The sequence below is a fragment of the Sus scrofa genome, chromosome 17, assembly GCF_000003025.6.
Source record: "Sus scrofa isolate TJ Tabasco breed Duroc chromosome 17, Sscrofa11.1, whole genome shotgun sequence".
Classification (NCBI taxonomy): domain Eukaryota; kingdom Metazoa; phylum Chordata; class Mammalia; order Artiodactyla; family Suidae; genus Sus; species Sus scrofa.
In genome coordinates this window covers 39,970,663-39,988,158 of record NC_010459.5, presented here as the reverse complement: position 1 = coordinate 39,988,158, position 17,496 = coordinate 39,970,663, and the positions used below count along the sequence as shown (strand labels likewise).

The window sequence follows — 17,496 nt, the reverse complement described above, 5'->3', positions numbered from 1 at the left end:
TTCCTAATTGATAACTTTGACCTTTTTATTTAAAGGAAGACCTTTATGGCTTCGCTTTGGCTTATCCAAAACCAACAATTCTACTTTTGCACTTTGGGGTCCTTATAAAGTAAAATAAGGATTAGCTGAACACAAACACTGCAGTAACCAATTGATTTAATAACAGAGGCGGCCACTAAGTGATTAAGGAGCAGGTGCCATATATAAGGAACGTGTATTATGCTGAACCAAGAGATCATTTACTTGCTCAGGTGGGAGGGAGCTGAGATTTCATCACATTTCTCAGAACAGCACAGTATTTTAAAACTTACGAACTACTAGTTTACTTTCCATGCAATACTTTCAGATCGAAGTTGGCCAGGAGGAATTGAAACCACGAACAAGAACGGCAATTATTCTACCTTGAAGATGGCGCCAGCTCAGGCACCATCTTCGTAGTTCCCCGGGCGGGCATAATGCTCATGCGCCGCCAGGCCCACTCAGTGCGCCTGCGCGCCGCGGAGCTTTTCCCCCGCCCAACTCGCGCCGCCGGGGCTGCTGAGCTGACGGCGGCTGCCGGAGCCTCAGGTGAGTGAACGCCTCAGCCCGGCTGGCGCGGGGGGAGGGGGTCAAGCCGTGCTACCGCGGGGTCGTTGCTTCCCTTGCCTTCTCTTTCCCAATCTCATCTTCCCAGAGCGGCCGGGCACCAGTCAGCGCTGCCAGCCTCCTCCGGGTGCTAGGGCTCCCTCCGCCCTCCTCGCCTGAGGGCTCCGGGGCAATCTGGCCTCTCTCGGTCGCTCTCCACCTGGGCGGTGGGGGCCCGCGGCAAACCCGCCGTCTACAGCGTGCAGGCGGCAGCGGCCGCACCTCTCGGTGCCCAGGACCTCAGTTTCAGGGACCCGCCGCAGACGCGACCCCTTTTCCTGCAGGCGGTGGAGCTCGGTGGGCCTCGGGGTCGGGCATTCGTCTACCCCGTCCGCCCGGGAGCCGGGGGGCTTGGAAGATGGGCCGTGAACTACCCTTGCATCCGGGGTGTGGGGGGGTTGTTGGAGGGTCTTGGTGCCCTAAAGAATACCCTCTGGCTGGACCCCCGCGACTACCATGCGAGGGAGGGGCTTCTTAGCCCCACTTTAGAGATGAGGAAACTGAGGCACAGAGAGGTGAGGTGCCCTGCCCAAGGTCACGCGCCAGACGAGAGGCTGGAATGGCTCTTGAACTCAGGGTCTGGGGCTCTCAGGCCAGCGCGGTTGGAATTGGATCTTGTACCTTTAAAACAATTTGAAATACACCTGCATCTCTGGAGTTGCTTCTTCAACGTCATAAAAGTAGGCTGCAAAAACAGTATTTTCTTGTGGTTAGAGTACAATTGAGTTGTTAGTGTAATAATAGTAATAGCGATATTATTAATAACTCACGTTCATCCAGCGCTTGCTGTGTGCCAGGGACCTTGCTAAACATTTTAAGATTATCTCAGTACCTTAGCGCTTCGCCATCTGATGCGTCCTTCTTTTTATGCAGCCTTTTTTCTGCAGAGCTAGTCTTCCTGTCACAGGTAGACTAGGAGCTTCATGGCTTAGGAGGCAAGAAAGCTCTCTCACGGTGGCTTACTGGCAGAACAGGGGTAAGCCTTGTCTGTCTGCATCCAGATTTTGTCCCCGGAGGATATTATTGGCTTTGCTTTTCTGGCTGCCGGGAGACCAACACTGGGATAGCTGGGATGGTTGAATTTGGAGGTGACAGAGCAAATCTAGTGAGCACTCCCCTTATCCTGGGGCTTTCTGGCTTTGTTCCAATGCTAGGCTTGAACATCTCATTTAAAATAAAGTAAAAAGGGAAAGAGAGCATTGACAAAGTAGTGCTGGATAAAAGAAGCCTCACTGATTTAAAGTCCCAAAGGGACAGCTATAAAAATATGTGAATGTTTCTTCCCCAGAATACTAGCACAAACTGGTGCCCCACCCCCCGCCCCTGCAAATCCTCCTACACAGTTCAAAGGCACCTTTTCTGTGAAGCCTTCCTTGCTTGATTTTCTCAATTAGAATCACACACACACTTGCCCTTAGTGTTACCCTTAGGACCATTAGCCCCTTGAGGTCAGGGACCATCTTTGCAGCCCCAGTTGCTTGGCTCATAGTAGGCCCTTGGTAAAGACTCAGTGAATTTCCACTGCTCCTTTTCATTGCTTAAAGAGTGATGTTTTCCTGCTGCCCTTCAATTTCTCTTTGCTGTCCTTCTCTTTAGGTTCAACTTCTGGTCATCACCAGCCACTCAGAGGTCTCTAGTCCACCCTGCTGTGTCTGAAAATTTGCAGAAAAGGGTCCTATATCAGGAAGGCTGTTTATTGTTTATATCCAACAGTGGAGTTGGTTTATGTCACTTAAGTGTACAGGCAGTTTTTATTTCCATGTTCCACTAAGGTAGCCTGAGCCTTATAGATTTTTAATCTATCCCTAAATACATGTAAGATTCAGTTTTACATTCTTTTGCCTTTTGTGGCTGATTGCCCTGGTGTTATCAGAGTAATCACAATTTTTACTATAAATTGTTCCATCGTATTTATAACAATAAATATTCAAAAGGGCCCTTTGGGAGGCAGTAGATCTGTGTATAGGTTCTCTCCATAAATGAAGCTTTTAAGAGAGTTTTTCAAAGAAATTTTCTGCAAATAGATTGAACTGTTATGCATAAGGCATGGTACTGGGTATAGTGTAAAATTCTCATGGTTCTTATTGAAAGAGCTTACTAGCTCAGTGGGAAACACCATGCCTAACTATAACTCAAGTTAGGTCTAAAAATCGCCATAACAGTATTACAAACAAAGCCATATGAGTATGACGGTATCCTCAAATATAATGGAATAAGGTATTCCAGCGTGGGACATTTCATAAAATCACACATTGCTCAGTGCAGAAAAGAAGCATTAAGTCATTGAGTTCAGCCATCTTGCTTTTACAGGCTTTAACCTGAGATGCAAACTTGTCCAAGGTCACAGAACTGGTGCTACAACATGAATGTGGACTTTTTATCCATTAAAGGTTTATCAGTATTTCTCTGAGTGAATCATCCTTAAAAACCAGCAACTCTTAAAATTGATGCTTAGAACAAGAGTGAGGAAGGGGTCACAGAAGTACTGTTCATGTCTTTAAGGAGCTTTTGGTCTGTTGGGGAATAATAAAGATCCGTTCTCTACCATTGAAAACAGTGCATATGTAATTGTTAAACATGTGTTAGAGGGACTAGGTTTGTCATAGGAGTTGGGGGAGGAGCAAGAGAGGGCTTGGTATGAGCCGTGGTACTGAGAGCGAGTTTGGAAGGATCTAGGGTTTTCTGGGGTTTGACCCATTGGCACGGTCAGAATTAACAAAAAGGACAAGCATTGCATTTTGAAGTAGGGTGGTAAAATCAAAGCAAGGTGACAGTGCCTGACAATAAAATGTTTAAGGGACAATAAAAAAAAACTGGCTTGACCAGGGCAGCTTGACTGTTAGAGTGGTGATTCTTAACCTTTAGCATCAGAATTACCTGGAGGGTTTATTAAGACCCAGATTGTGGGAGGGCCCCCACCTCCAGAGTTTCTGATTCGGTAGGTCTGGAGTGGGGGCTAAGAGTATGTATTTCTAACATGTTACCATATGATACTGATGCTTCTGATCCACGAACAGCACTTTGAAAACTTGAGCTGGATTAGAAAATTGAAAAGCTAAAGTCAGAAACTGTCAAAGAACTTGTTCCAGGAAAGTGTAAGAGAGTGTGTGTGTGTGTGTGTGTGTGTGTGTTATATACCAGCATAGGAAACTTCCAGAAAGATACATTCCGAACTCCAAACTGTGATAGTAGTCATTACTGGGAGTGGGACTTAGGGGGTTGGAGAATTCATTTTTCACTCCATACCTTTTGATACTATTTTTGCATTGTGCACACATTGCTTTTGTGTTTTAAAAAGGAAAGAAAAATTAAGAGTCCTTTTTTGAAGATATATGTTAAAATATTTATGGATAAAAAAGCTTGCTAAAGTAATCTGGTGTCATACAACAAACATTTTTAGAGTGTCTGCTGTATGCCAGATGCTGCTGGTTCTCAAAATACAAAGCCTTTGCTAAGGCTTGCAGTCTGGTGATTGAGATGGGCAGATAGCAGCTCTACTATCATGTGAGCTTTTAAGATCAAGGACAGGGGTCTAACTGTGCATGGCAGATAATAGGCACTTGGTAAATGATGAATGAGTGAGCAAATCCAGGCAAGGAGTGAGGACAGTCAGAAAGAAAAGGAAAGGCAAATGGGAGATTCTGGAAGAAAAATTGAGAAGCCTGAATAGGGATGATGAAAGAAAGGAGTGTGTCAAGGACTTTCAAGCCCAAAGATTGATAACATTTTGGGTTTACTGCAGAACTGGATGTCAAGTCATCTATTCTGAAAGGTTTTTTTTTGTTTGTTTTTCTTGGCCACACTTGACATATGCAAGTTCCCAGGCCAGGGGTTGAATCTAAGCTGCAGCTCTGACCTATGCCACAGCTGTGGCAATGCTGGATCCTTAACCCCACTCACCACAGTGGGAATTCCCTGAAGAATCTTTTTAAATCCTCCTCGCAATTCCACTTTTTTTTTTTAAAGAGACTGCTTGAAATAGCACACAAAAAACTTAACCTAGATTTAGTGTGACTATTTACCAAGGCTTTCTTTGGTAAATGAAATATCTTTTCTTTAATCACAGTGCTAATTCTATTGTATTTAGAATACTCACCTACAATTTTGTCATTAATTGTTCTCTTATTTACTGTTGTGAAATTAACTGAGATATTGGAGATATGTGGAATACTTTTTTTTTTTTTTTTTTTTTTTTTTTGGCTGTGGTATGCAGTAGCTTGATGTGGGATCTTAGTTCCCAGACCAGGGATGGAACCTGGGCTGCAACAATGAAAATGTCGAGTCCTAACCATTAGACCGCCAGGGAACTCCCATGGAAGACATTTATTTAATTTATCTTTTAATTTATATTTTGCTTTTTAGGGCCACACCTGAGGCATATGGAAGTTCCCAGGCTAGGGGTCGAATCAGAGCTGCAGCTGCCTGCCTACACCACAGCCACAGCAATACCAAATCTGAGCCACATCTGTGACCTGTGCCACAACTCATGGCAATGCCAGATCCTTAACCCAATGACAAGGCCAGGGATTGAACCCGCATCCTCAAGGATACTAGTTGGGTTTGTTACTGCTGAACTGCAATGGTAACTCCCCCATGGAGGATGTTTTAAATGCCATACAAAAATGGCTGTTATATCTTTTGATCTTAGCTCTTTGGTGAAGGAATGATATAGTCAACTCAGAATTCTCTCATGTTTCCACAGTGCTTCACAGTTTGACATATCAGTCCTAAATAAGTATCTGTGGTTGATGGCTGAATGGGGTATACTTAGGAAGAAATATGGCTTCATTGGATTCTAAGTTGAATTCTATGTAAACACTGATTAAAATAATAACAGGTCATGCTACTTAGTAGAATACATGATGTGGAACAGGCTTTCTCCCCAACTTTTTGTTTTGAGGTGCTACTTTTTATATTCCTCAGAGATTTAATATAGAAAATGAAAATTCATTTCCCAAGTAGAGGAGTTTAGTTGATTAGAATCCCTTCATCAACTAAAAATGCCCAAGTCCACAGTTTGAGTTTTCAGCTGACCAAGTATAAATTTCCTATACAGCCATTCTTCATTCTTGATTTTTTTTTTCCCTTGGCGGCACCTGCAGCATATGAAAGTTCCCGGGCCGGGGATTAAATCCGAGCTGCCGAAGGGACAGCATTGGATCCTTAACCCATTGTGCCACAGTGGGAACTCTTCTTCATATTTGATTTTATTAGTAGTTATTTTAAAGTTTTTGTTGTTGTTATCAGTTTTGCAGTATCTTTTGTGGTTTTTTTTTTTTTTGTTATTGAAATTCCCAGGCCAGAGATCGACCTGAAAAGCAGCAGTGACAACACCAGATCCTTAACCTCCTAAAGCACAAGGGAACTCCTAAAAATGACTGTTGTATCCTTAAAGTGCTTCTGCACTTTGAAGCCTGAACTTTCAACTTATGGATAAAAAGTGAATGCTTTTTTGAAATTGTGAGAGTTTTTAATTAGCTCTAAAACCATTTTATGTGAAACCCTAATAACTGGCAGAGAAAGGAGAAGAGAGGGATCAGGCTATTACCTCTTTATTCCTTCAGTTAAGAAAGCTTTGGGGATAGCCCCTCCTCCTTTTCAATTTTTGAAGATATTGGTGCTTTTAAACTTTTATTGGGACATGGTATTGACTAAAATGTAACTTTGGGTACTTAGTCCACACAAATACCCCCAGATAGATGCAATTCTCTCCTATTCATTAAAGTAATAATGATGATAATAATACCTAAATTTTGTATAATGCTCTTCAGTTTTCCAAATTTTTTGATCATTAAGATCCTTATAGACTCCAGGAGCCAAACCTGAAAAACATAAGTAGAATTAATGATTAATTGGTATCCAGTGGGAAAAGTCATTTATAGAGGCCTGCTCAAGCTCTAACTGCAGGCTGCTCTGGTTCTTACTCTGTCAGTTGCTAGGTGTGTGACCTTTGCCATACTACAAGACCTCTCCAAGACTCAGTTTTCATCTGTAAAATGGGATACCTATCTTATATGTGTGTTGGGAAATAAAATGAAATAATGAATGGATAAATAAAGCACATGTTAATGGTATCGGGCAGAGAGTAAAAGATCAATTTATTATGAGCATCAAGTTAGTATGAGTATAAGCTCTTAGGGCTCTTGTTTGTCCTTTACCTCCACTCAGGCTCTTTTAAAGAACAAATTGCTTTCAGGGGTTCGTTCTTATAGGTGGTGGGAACCTGGAACCCATCCCAAGAGCATGGACCAGAGCCTTGACAGCAATAGCTTTCCTAGTGTCCTGAGGTACATCCTTCAAGAGTTGAAGGCAGAGGGTAGTGCTTCTGCTTCTAGAGTTACTTTAGTGTGACCCCTTCTTAGAGCTTCAGCTGGTTGGTGGGTGTATGGGATTAACAAGAATGCCCCTAGATGTACGTCGCTTTATTCTAATCGTTATCTGTACCAGTACCCTGGAATGAATAGAAGGATTACACAAGCAGACTCAGATTCCCAGCTAGGCAGTCTCTGCAAACCTTCTGTTTACCATGTGCTGCCAGAATCCAGGAGCGACACAACAGGAAGGCAAGGGCCTATTGTAAGCGGTGCAGCTCTTTCCCTTTCAGAAGAACACAAGGTGTGTGGATGGCCCTTATCCAGGGCTGAGGACTGGTAGAGGTATTTACTGTTAAAATGAGGGTGTGTGCGCTTGCTTTTGCAGCTGCCTTTGATCACTTTCCCCATCCCCCACCTTTGCTTTTGGGATACCATCTCTGAGAGAATTTTTTTCTGGTGAAGAGTAACCCAGACTTTCCTTTATGTAATTGCTAACGTACAGTGAGCTGTATTTTTTAAGTCATTGTTTCTTTCAGGGAGGTGGGTGGTTTGGCTTGTTTATCTGGCTTTCTGGGGAGCCTCCTGAGACCCTTTCCTTTTCTAAGGGCCCTCAGGAGACATTAGTGAAACCAGCATCCATTACCCTAGACACTTGAGGGGATGTTTAAGTCAATAGTTTTATGATGAGATTAATTCAGGCTTTAACCCTGGCAAATCTTGAGAGCCAAATCATCAGATTGTGCTTCTTATAGATGGAAGCATGGAATTTAGCCCAGGACTCTGTGATATCTTTCAGAGCCTGGAATAGGAGTCCAGATGCCAGTCCCAGCCCCACACCCAGCTGCCTGTGTGAATTTAGGCAATTCGCTTAAATTCCAGGCCTCTTTTCTCATCTGAGAATGATGGCATGACCGTAGGCTGGTGGTTCTCAGCCCTCGCTGCATGTCAGTATCACCTGTGGAGCTTTAAAAACAATACTTGGGCCCTGTCTTCGCCTGATTAAATTGGATCCTTAGGGTTGGGGCCTGGGTATTGAGCTTCGGAGCTCCCCAGGTCTGTCTGATGTGTAGCTAAGAGATCTATTGGACAAGATGCCATGTTTTATTTATTTATTTAGCTTTTTTTTTTTTTTTTTTTGCTTTTTAGGGCCACACCTGTGGCATATAGAACTTCCCACTCTAGGAGTCGAATTGGAGCTGCAGCTGCCGGCTTACACCACAGCCACAAGCAATGTAGGATCCAAGCTATGTCTGTGATCTACACCATGGCTCACAGCAATGCCGGATTCTCGACCCACTGAGCAAGGCCAGGGATCGAACACATCCTTATGGATGCTAGTTGTATTCGTTTCTGCTGTGACATAGCAGAAACTCCCAAGATGCCACATTTTAAACAGCAGTGTCATTTTGCTCCTCAGGAACCCTCTGCAGTTGTTCACACAGTAAAGTCTGATTCATGTGCTGTGTTCTGACCAGCCTTGTCTTCTTTCCCAACTGCATTGTTCTTCCTGGTGTCTCTTGGATATGTTGTGTGCATTTATTATTTATTTATCTATTTACTCATTTATTTTATGGCTGCACCCAAGGCATATGGCAGTTCCTGGGCCAGGGATTGAATTCAAGCCTTCAGAGTGACTTGAGCTGCTGCAGTCGGATTCTTAACCCCCTGCGCCACAGTGGGAACTCCTATGTGTACATTTCTTTCTTTCCCAGCTTGGATGTCCTCACCTGGAATGTCCTTTCCTCCCTTCCATCTATGCAAAACATATCCATTCAAGGCCCATCGCTGTTAACTCCTTTGGGAAATTCCTGACCATCCCAGTCTTTTTAGTTATTTCTCCCACTTCTGCACTGGTTCCAAGCTTCGTTTAACTCTGACGAAATGCATTGAACACCAGATGCTGTGTATAATGTGACAGGCTACATTCGGTCCTCCCGGGGAGGTGGGGCATATCTGTGTGGTTTCTTGCGTTGTTGGCTATTTCCTTAAGTGTGCCTATCTTATAAGTATTAATTGATGGATCGCTATCTGTGACATGACTCTAATGGCATTTTTAGCTTTATTACCTATTTCCGGCAAAAACCTTCCGCTCTTGCCACATGGGAACATTTTCCAGCAGACCTGTACTTTCTCATCTTGCTTTTACGTTCTCCTCCGTTTCCGGAATTCCTTCTTTTTATTCTTCTCTCACCCTCACCTATGGGAATTTTGTCTATTCTTCAAGGTCTAGTTCAAATATTACCTCCTCCATGAAACTTTTTCTCAGCACCCATGACCTGCATTAACTGACCTTTGCCCTAAACATCTGTCACCCTTAGAGCAGTGGTTCTCAACTAGAGGTGATTTTGCCCCCCCCCCGCCCCGCCCAGAGGACATTTGGCAATATTTGGAAACATCTTTGGTTGTCAAAACTTTTGGAGGTGAATGCTACTGGCATTTAGTGGGTAGAGGCCAGGGGTGCTGCTGAATATCCTACCATACACAGGACAGCCCCCACAACAAAGAATTATATGGCCCAAAATGTCAGTGGTGCTGAGGTTGAGAAACTGCCTTAGAGTTTGTCCCATTCACAGGCCCATGTTTATCCTTCCTTGAATTGTGTTTTTTTGTTTTGTTTTGTTTTGTTTCGTCTTTTCTAGGGTCGCTCCTGCAGCATATGGAGGTTCCCAGGCTAGGGGTCTAATCGGAGCCATAGCCGCCCACCTACGCCAGAGCCACGCAACTCGGGATCCAAGCCACGTCAGCGACCTACACCACAACTCACAGCAACGCCGGATCCTTAACCACTGAGCGAGGCCAGGGATCGAACCCGCAACCTCATGGTTCCTAGTTGGATTCGTTAACCACTGAGCCACGACGGGAACTCCTGTAGTATTTTGTTTGTAGACTGACTCTCCCCTGCTCAATTGAATTAATGGGTAAAGGCAGACTCCAGTTCCAAATCTGGGCTTTCTTGTTTTTAACTTCATATTAAGATTTAATCCTAAAGCCTGTGGCCAGATCCTAACTGCTCAATATAATTTAGGACTGGAGTGGGTGCAGGAAGGCAATCAGCTGAATGTCTCTCCTTTTTATACCCATGTCTTTTAATCTGTGATCACCTGGGGGGAAATATGCAGGGCATAGCATAAGCATTTGGGATCAGAAGAAAACTGGGTTTTGGTTCCAGCTGTTGTGTTTATTGTTATTTTGTTCAGTTCATTTCACCTCTTTAAACCTCAGTTTGCTCATCTCTAATAGAAATGATGTGGTGCCCCAGTGTTTTACCTCACGGTGCCATTGGGATAACCCAAGGAGATGTTAGCTGTAAATGGTAAAGCTCTGTTATATTCACTCAGCCGGTGGTTTATAGGTAAAAAGAGAGGATGTGAGTCAGCTCGCTGTCGGAGCACCGCTGTCTACCTTCCCACCACTTCCTACAACTTTCCAGTCATAGCTGCTTCAGCACCAGCTCCAGCCGACCCTTTCCAGCTCAGTCTCCTTACTGTGCCTCCTTTGTTTGCTGCCTTCATTCTGTCTTGGTTGTCTGCAATCTTGCCAAAACCAGAAGTGACTGCTCTGCCCCTAGAATACAAACTAGTAGCCTGGTGTCAGTACATCCTGACAAAGCCTGATGAAGGCCAGACAGATTATCTTGGTCATGGGGAAAAGCTGCAAAATAAGACAGCTGGTAGTTTAGTAAGCCAGTACTGTATATAGTCACTTACTGTCTTTTTAAAGTAACAAAGCAGTGGCTTGGGGGTTTTTTTGTTTCTTTTTTTTGGTTTTGGGTTTTTTTGTTGTTGTTATTGTTTTTCATTTTGGCTGCCCCATGGCGTATGGAGTACCCAAGCCAGGAATCAGATCTGAGCCACAGTTGCGATCTAGGCCACAGCTGTGGCAGTGCAGGATCCTTTAATCCACTGTGCTGGGCCAGGAATTGAACCTGTGTCCTGGCGCTTCAGCAATGCGGCTGATCCCACTGCACCACAGCAGGAACTCCCAACAAGCCAGTATTCCTAAGTACTGGAAATTTCAGTGAGGTTTTTCCAACTAAAAGAACATAGTATAGGGTGTGATAAAAGCCAGAGACTTTCATGTGCCTGGAATCAGGCCAAGTGCATCCTCCCCCTGATTTGCTGGTGGCCTTCAGCTAATCGTTGAGCCTCATTAGGTTGATAACTGGGTGACCTCTTAGGATTATAGTAAGAGCTCTATGAGCGGGGGATGGGGAGCACTTACCCTGGGGAATAATGTAAAGCACTGCATTTCCAAGGAGCTTTTGGGTCACAGAACATCAGTCCTCGTCAGGGGCTTAAAATGTCATCCTGCCCAGCTTCTTCTCTTGAGAGAGAAACTGAGATCCAGAAAGGAAAAATGCTTTGGCCAGTGCTGCTCAGCTAGGTAAGGGCTCACCTAGACCTAGAGTCCACATCTGATGTGCTTATGGGCTTTTTCCACGACTAGAAGAATCAGAAGTTTCGGTGCAGTAATTAGAGGTATTCTTGATCTTTATCCTATAAAATTGGATTTTGATCATCATTGTACATCTACAAATGTAATAAATTCATTGAGTAATAATAAAAAAAAGTATTCTTGATCTTTAGAGGCCCTCTCAGCGCTGACTCTGAGTATCAGAGAACACTGGTGCCCCTCCTGGTCATTGTTGCTTGTAGTTAAATGCAGAAATGTCATTTTCTGGATATTTAACAGGTCATAGTCCTGGGCTTTTTAGTGTGGAGAACTGAATCTTATTTTTCCTGGATTTTAATGCCATTGACTGTTCCTGTCAAAAAAATAATGGCCCTTTCTTAGCCCTCCTCCTCCTTCTTGCTTCAGCCTGTGGTAATTTGCCTCCCCTTCCATGTAAATGTCACCTTCTCCCTTGGCGTCTTTGACATTGTTTTTCTGCTTTTCCTCTTGCCTCTCGGAGCTTTCTTTTTCTTTGTTTCTTACTGGTTCTGCTTTCTTTTCTGTCACTGAGTTGTCTTTCAGAAGAACCCAGGGCCTGCTATTCCTCCTCGTCTCTGGTTGCTGGATACTTACTGATTTCCCGAGTCTCACTCCTACCTGTGTATCTCTTGGATGCCCAAATTTCAGCTGTGGTTCAAAACTGTTTTTTTGTTTGTTTGTTTGTTTTTCACCAGGTTCTCCATTAATCGTGCCATCATTCCTTTATCCCTAGAAACCTTGGTAAAATCTGACTCTTCTCTGACTTAAGGCTATTTTTTTTTTTTTTTTTTAAACCAGCCTTATGCTCCAGATCTCCCTTTTTCTATCTGTGATTCTAGCATGGTCAGACTCTTGCCACCTTTCAGCTAGGTTCCTGCAGTAATATAGTAAACTCTTTTCTCTTTCTTCGGTGTATTCCCCCTCTGGTTGGTCTGGCTTGTTGACTCTTTTAAACATCTAGTTTACTGAAATCCTTTTTGGAAGACGGCAGGATGAAATTAGATGAAGAAAGTCTGCCTCTACCCCATCTTTATCTCTTTTAAGGGTTGTTGCTAATAATCAAGCCCTTAATTTCTTCACCTTCACCTCAGATGACCTCCACTCCTCCTCAGCTGATGGATGAGGTCACGTGTTAGACAGTCTTCACTCAAATCTGATTATACCTGAGATCCTAAACAAGATCCCCAGGTGATTGTACATTAAAGTTCGAGGCTCACTGTTCTAACAACAAGCAAGAATTAGCCCTCATTTCTGAAACTGGGTATTAGATAATAGCTGGGATTTTATTTTGATTTTTCCTGTTTACTTTGTCTGCTCCTTGTCTGAGATAATGAGGGTTCTTGTCCTGGTGTGATGACTCAAAATTTCATTCTAAGGCATCCGAGTCATTGGTGGCACAGGATTACCTTTACTTTAAGGAGGTGCCTCTGTGAATGGAGTGGGAGAAGCTTACTCAGTAATGGGGTCTGGCAGAGACATTATGGTATAATGGGAAAAGCAAAGGTTTTTAAATCCTTGCCCCAATACTTACTTAGATGTGGATATTGGAAAATTCATATAACTTGTCTAAGCCTAAATTTCTTGCCCATAAAGTAAGACATGAAGATACCTACCTGGGAGGATTGTTAGGATTAAAGTGAACTCCTTGGATGATAATTCCTGGCACAAAGTAGGATTTATACTTTCCCTTTTCTCTCTCTCTCTCTCTCTTTTTTTTTTTTTTTTGTCTTTTTGCCATTTCTAGGGCCGCTCCTGTGGCATATGGAGGTTCCCAGGCTGGGGTCGAATCAGAGCTGTAGCCACCGGCCTACGCCAGAGCCACAGCAACGCAAGATCCGAGCTGAGTCTGCAACCTACACCACAGCTCACGGCCACGCCAGATCCTTAACCCACTGAGCAAGGCCAGGGATCAAACCCACAACCTCATGGTTCCTAGTCGGATTTGTTACCTCCTGAGCCATGATGGGAACTCCTCCCCCTTTCTCTCTCTAGCCTGTTGAGGCCAGGGTCACTTCCGCAGTTTGAGGATGGTAGTTTTTCCCTTGTCACTCTTCTCTCTGCCTCATAAGACTGGGGAAGATTTCTTATCTACTACAGTTTATAAAACCTCTACTAGCCTTTTAAAAATATTAATAGCCCTTAGTACTAGGGTGGGGATCTGGCAGCCATATCATTTGTGCAGAGGAGGGCACTGCAGCCTTGGATCCCTAGGAGGGAGGCAGTCTGTGTAGCTGAGGGATCTGGAGACGGAAATTTCCACCATGAGATCTTAGTTTTCTTATGGGTGTTATAAAACTGCTCACTGGCGGAGTTCCTGTTGTGGCGCAGCGGAAACAAATCCCACTAGTAACTATAAGGTTGTGAGTTCAATCCCTGGCCTCTCCCAGTGGGTAAGAATCCGGCGTTGCCATGAGCTGTGGTGTAGGTCGCAGACGCGGCTCAGATCACCTGTTGCTGTGGCTGTGACATAGGCTGGCAGCTACACCTCTGATTCGACCCCAAGCCTGGGAACCTCCATATGCAACAGGTGCAGCCCTAAAAAGCAAAAAACAAACAAAACTGCTCACTGACAAGGGTTCAGGACAGTGAGAACTGAGCAAAAATTGAGTCTCGGGAAGAACGTGTTAGGCCCCCTATAATGGGGAAGGTGAACATCTACCGTCTTGTTGCCAGTTCCTAAGTCACACTGTCCTGTATTGACTGCACTGGGTCCGGCTGACAGGGACAGCTTTCTCATTTAATTTGTGCCCTGGTTTAAGTGTGTGTCCTGGCACAGACTGCGTTTTTCTTCATCTTTAAAAAAAGCACGGGAACACTAGGTGAATGCGTCACTGTGGACTTGAGGGCACCTCAGGCTTCCCTCTGTCCCTGAGGCTCCTTGACAGGCCTCCCCATGTGGAGTCACCTTTGAATGATTAAAAGTCTTGCAGTGCCCTGCTTTCACGTGAGTGAATTAAAGTAGGGAATGGAGCAGGTGGAAAAACAATATTAGGAAATCATCGTTTTACATGGGGAGAAAAAATGGAAATAGACTCAAATGTTAATAGTGGTTGTCTTTAGAAGGAAGGATTATGAGTAAAGTATACTCTGATTATTCTATGATTGCCGTATTTTCTAAAGTGAACACATAATGCTTTTATGATAGGAAAAAGGATTTAAAAATTGCTTTTTTTTTTTTTTTTTTTGGTCTTTTGTCTTTTTAGGGTTATATCTGCAGCATATGGAGATTCCCAGGCTTAGGGGTTAGATTCAGAGCTGTAGCTGCCGGCCTACACACAGCCACAGCAACATGGGATCCGAGCCGTGTTTGTGACCTACACCACAGCTCATGGCAATGCTGGATCTTTAACCCACTGAGCAAGGCCAGGGATCAAACCCATGTCCTCATGGATGCCATTTGGGTTCGCTAACCACTGAGCCACGATGGGAATGCCCCAAATTGCCATTTTATTTTTTGTTTGTTTTTTGGTCTTTTTAGGGCCACACCCATGGCATATGGAGGTTCCCAGGCTAGGCATCTAGTTAGAGCTGTAGCTGCTGACCTACACCACAGCCATAGCAACATGGGATCCGAGCTGTGTCTGCAGCCTACACCACAGCTCACAGCAGCGCCGGATCCTTAACCCACTAAGCAAGGCCAGGGATCAAACCCTCAACTTCATGGTTCCTAGTTGGATTCATTTCTGCTGCGCCACAATGGAAACTCCAAAATTGCTATTTTAAATTACTGGTAAATGGTGACGTCCAAATGAAAAGTAGCTGCAGTTTATAGTGTGATTAATGAACACACAGTAAGTAGATCTCAATTAGGCCAATGTTTTGAGAGTTAAGTGGGTCAAAGTGGGGACAATTAAAGAGAGAATTGTAGATGCTGACAGAAATTTGCGATAAAAGATTCAAGTTGGAGTTCCCGTCGTGGCGCAGTGGTTAACGAATCCGACTAGGAACCATGAGGTTGTGGGTTCGGTCCCTGCCCTTGCTCAGTGGGTTAACGATCCGGCGTTGCCGTGAGTTGTGGTGTAGGTTGCAGACGCGGCTCGGATCCCGTGTTGCTGTGGCTCTGGCGTAGGCCGGTGGCTGCAGCTCCGATTCAACCCCTAGCCTGGGAACCTCCATATGCCGCGTGAGCGGCCCAAGAAATAGCAACAACAACAACAAAAAACAACAACAGAAAAAAGACAAAAAAAAAAAAAAAAGATTCAAGTTATCCCCTTTTGAGGTGTGACTGATAGAAAAATAAAGTAAAATAAAAATCCAGTTTCTGCGCATTCCGTAGTTCAATCCAGTTTATAGGGTGCCTGAGATCTGAGCAAACCGTGCCCTGGAGGGAGGTTAAATATCAGGCTTGTGCTAAGTGGCATAGATGCTTTGGATCCTCATGGTTGGCATGTAGGGTCCATAGTTTGAGCAGTGTTCGCTACTGGCATCCTCCAGGTTCTTCAAAGTAATGATAGAAGAGCTTTTGTTAGTCGGCCTTAGTGTGGTCACAGTTGAGAGCAGGATTTACTTTGTTGTATTGGTCAGTAATGGCTAAAAACGAGCCTGGAATGCATGCTCTCTCCATGGCTTCCTGTACAGTGGGATAGGGGCTCTTCCTCGCTACTCCAGCTTCCCTCTTCTCCTAGAACTCCCCCTTTCTATATTAGTTATCTACTGCTATGTAACAGATCACTCCAAAATTATTTGTTACGTCTCATATTTTCTGTGGGTCAGGAATTCAGGAGCAGGCTTGGGAGGGGAGTTCTGGCTCAGGTGGTTGGCGTCAGATGTCTCCAGGGCTGCGGTCACCTGGTCTTGGCCAGGGCTGAAGGATCCATTTGCAGGGTGGCTGCTAGGTTGGTACTGACAGGCTGGTTCCTTTCCCCCTGAGGGCTGTTTGTAAGGTGACTGTCTTCCCCCAGAGCTGATAAATTAGGATTGCAGTGTCTGGAGTTCTCTTGCGGCACAGTGGGTTAAGGGTCCAGCCTTGTCACTTCAGTGGCTTGGGGCATTGCCTTGATCCTGGACCTGGGAGTTTCCACGTGCCACAGGCGTGGCCAGGAAACAGGCAGACAGAAGACTGCAGTGTCTTAAAGCAGAAACTATAATGTCTTCATGAGGTAGCCTCAGAAGTCACATATTGTTGCTTCTGCCATGTTCTGTTACTCAGTCCATCCTGATTTATTTGGGTGGGAGATTACACATGAGCACAGACATCAGGAGTCAAGGATCCTTGGGCTCACTGGAGGCCTTTGAGGAGGCTGGCTACCATACTCTGCATCTACTTCCAGGGTCCCCCCAAGTGAAGGTAGTGAGTTTGGCCTTGGTTCATTGCTCTTTATTCTTATCGCCGTTTTTTTTTTTTTTTTTTTTTTGTCTTTTTGGGACTGCACCTGTAGCATATGGAAGTTCCCAGGCCTAGGTCGAATCACAGCTGTAGCTGCTGGCCTACATCACTGCAACACCAGATCCATAACCCACTGAAAAAGGCCAGGGATTGAACCCACGTCCTCGTGGATGCTAGTTGGGTTTGTTACCACTGCACCACCACGGGAACTCCTTATTGCCATTCTTTTTTTTTTTTTGCCTTTTCTAGGGCTGCTCCTGTGGCATATGGAGGTTCCCAGGCTAGGGGTCGAATTGGAGCTGTAGCCGCCGGCCTACGCCTGAGCCACAGCAACGCAGGATCCGAGCCCCGTCTGCGACCTACCCCACAGATCACGGCAATGCCGGATCCTTAACCCACTGAGCAAGGCCAGGGATCGAACCCGAAACCTCATGGTTCCTGGTTGGATTCATTAACCACTGCGCCACGACGGGAACTCCTAAAACAACACACATTTATTATCTCAGTTTCAGGGGATTGGGAGACTCCAGTCCTCTGCAAGGCTGCTGTCAAGGTACCAGTCAGGGTGAGCTTCTCATATAAGGCTCCCCTGGGAAGGGATCTGCTTCCAGGCCCACATGGTTGGTGGCAGCCTTCAGTTCCTTGCAGGTGGTTGAACTAAGAGTCCTAGTTTCTTGCTTTTTTGTCTGGAGGCTGTTCCTTGCCTCATGTGTTTCCTTTCACAACATGCCAGCTTGCTTCTTTAAAGCTAGCAAGGGAATGTTTGTCTCTCTGCAAGAGAGATATTAAAATATTACGTAG

At 44.7% G+C, this 17,496-nt stretch overlaps 1 protein-coding gene across 7 annotated transcripts in view; it reads left to right on the top strand.

Annotated features, from left to right (window-relative positions):
* NDRG3 (NDRG family member 3) overlaps positions 405-17,496 on the top strand; it is an 81,798-nt gene continuing 64,706 nt past the window's right edge. For 3 of the 7 annotated variants that reach the window (XM_021077358.1, XM_021077357.1, XM_021077355.1), the window contains exon 1: positions 463-567. The gene's annotated coding sequence lies outside the window, so the exon portion shown is untranslated. Of the gene's footprint in view, positions 568-17,496 lie in introns of all 7 variants that reach the window. The other 4 variants (XM_021077354.1, XM_021077353.1, XM_021077356.1 and 1 more) reach the window with 3 other exon arrangements.